Here is a 2455-nt window from a genome sequence, read left to right as displayed (position 1 = left end):
TGAATATATAGAGACACTGAAAATTAAAGTTTTTATACTATAGTAGTAAATGCTAAAATTCATACCAATACATAACAGACCTCTACATGACTACAGTCATAAATTGTATAAAAATACTAAATAGCTCTATGCTCAGATTTTAAAAAGGAATCGGAAAAACAAAGTTAATGATTCAAGGTCTCCCACTAAATACTGTCAGATTAGAACTAGAATTTATATTTTTGTATTCCAATAGCAGATCTCATTTTATCATACATCATTGCTTTTTTATAAGAAACAGATCTTTGTAAAAGAGCATGAACCTTTTTTTTTTTTTTTTGAGAGAGAGAGAGCGAGCAAGTGAGATGGGGGGAGGACAAAGTGGGGAGAGAGAAAATCTTAAGCAGGCTCCATGCCCAGCATGGAGCCCAGTGCAGGGCTTGATCTCACAACCCTGAGATCATGACCTAGGCCAAAATCAAGAGTGGGGTGCTTAATCAGATGAGCCACCCAGGTGCCCCTGAACATCTTTAATTGAGAGTAGAATGGGTACTTTGATGGAGTGCTATATGCCAGTTGTATCATCTCCATGCATATGCATATAACTTGTTTTGAAATTTTTAACATTTTTTATTGAGGTATGATTGATAGACAATAAGCTGCACATGTTTAAAGTATATAATTTGAAAGGATGTGGCGTATGTATTCATTTATGAAAACATCACTGCAATCAAGATACTGACCCATCCCCCAGAAGTTTCCTTTTTTTCCTTTACATCCACATCCTCCCAGCTCCCTTTGCCCTGCTTCTGTCTCCAGTCAACTACTGATCTGCTTTCTGCTACTGTAGATTAGCTCATTTTTCTATAATTTTATACAATGGAATGATACGGAATATATGATATGGGGGGCTGGGGTACTAGCTTTTTTCACTCAGCAAAACTAGTGATGATTCACTTATTTTGTAACTGTTCATTCCTGTCTTTGCTGAATAGTGTTCCACTGTAAGATATACAATGTTCATCTCTTTCCAAGGTGACACATATTTGTGGTGCTTTCCATGTTTGACTATTACATATAAAACACTTGAGTGAAAGTACTTGCTTTGACATATACTTTTATTTATATTTGGAGTAAGAGCAGAATAACAGGTGAATGCTTAACTTAAATGCTTTCCAAAATGATTCCTCTATTTTATATTCTGCCCAGCAGTATATAATGATTGCAGCTACTGATACTAAACAACACTTTTTTTTTATGTTTACTCTTTTTAATTGCAGCCATTCCAAGAGGTATGTAGTAGCATTTCATTGTTGAGTTTGGATATTCCTAACAATTATTTGTGTTGAGAATATGCTCATTTGCTTATTAATTGTCCATATAGCTTTTTAGATGAAATACCTGTTTGAATCTTTTGTCCATTCTTTATAAATTGAGCTGTTTTTCCTTCTCTTATTATTGAGCTGTGAGAGTTTCTTTTGCTTTTTTATTTTTAAATTCTGAATTCCCATCTCCTATCAGATAATTGACTTACAAATAATTTCTTCTGATTTTCTTTGTCTTTTCATTATGAGAGCAGTATATTTTAAAGAACAGTGGTTTTGAATTTTAATGAAATACAATTTATCTGTATGTTTCTTCATGATTGTATTTTTAGTGTCAAATCTAAGAAATCTGTGCCTAACCTAATTTCACAATGGTTTTCACTTGTTTTTGTCTAGACATTATAAACTTTGAGGTTTTCCATGTGGTCTATGATCTAGTTTGACTTAGTTTTTGCATATAGTAAGTTAATAGTTCTTTTTAATTTTTAGTGGCATTTATTAGTCAAGCCATCTGGGCCTGAAGTTTTCTTCTTGGGAAAATTTTATACTATAAATTTAATTTCATTAATAGATACCAGGCTATTTATTTAATCTATTTCTTCTTGAATGAGCTTTTGCAATTTTTGTATTTCAGGAAGTTTATCCATTTTCTCTAAATTACTAAATTTACTCCTATACAATGGTCTGTAACATTCCCTTACTATTTTAATATCTGTAAAATCTGTAGTGATTTAATCTGTGTACATCAGGATATCGATAATTTGTGTTTCCCCTCTCTTATCCTTTATCAGTTTGATTGAGATTTATTAATTTAATTGATATTTTCAAAGCCTGCGGCTTTCCCTGGGCATGTATGATGACATTCCAGTTTCACCCTTATGTGCAGTTGCTTTTGAATACTCTAGTCTTTAAGTCTCTAGTCTTTAATACTCTAGTCTCTTGGGGCACCTCGGTGGCTCAGTCATTAAGCGTCTGCCTTCGGCTCAGGTCATGGTCCCAGGGTCCTGGGATTGAGCCCCCCATCGGGCTCCCTGCTCAGTGGGAGGCCTGCTTCTCCCTCTCCCCTGCCTGTAGCTCCATCTGCTTGTGCTCTCTCTCTGTGTCAAATAAATAAATAAAAATTTCCAAAAAAAAAAAAAAACTGGCTCTTG

This window comes from Mirounga angustirostris, unplaced genomic scaffold (genome assembly GCF_029215605.1).
Source record: "Mirounga angustirostris isolate CCGP_5_RB_7025 unplaced genomic scaffold, mMirAng1.0.hap1 SCAF_3, whole genome shotgun sequence".
Lineage (NCBI taxonomy): Eukaryota > Metazoa > Chordata > Mammalia > Carnivora > Phocidae > Mirounga > Mirounga angustirostris.
The sequence above is the reverse complement of the archived record's forward strand: the minus strand, read 5'-3'. Positions refer to the sequence as shown.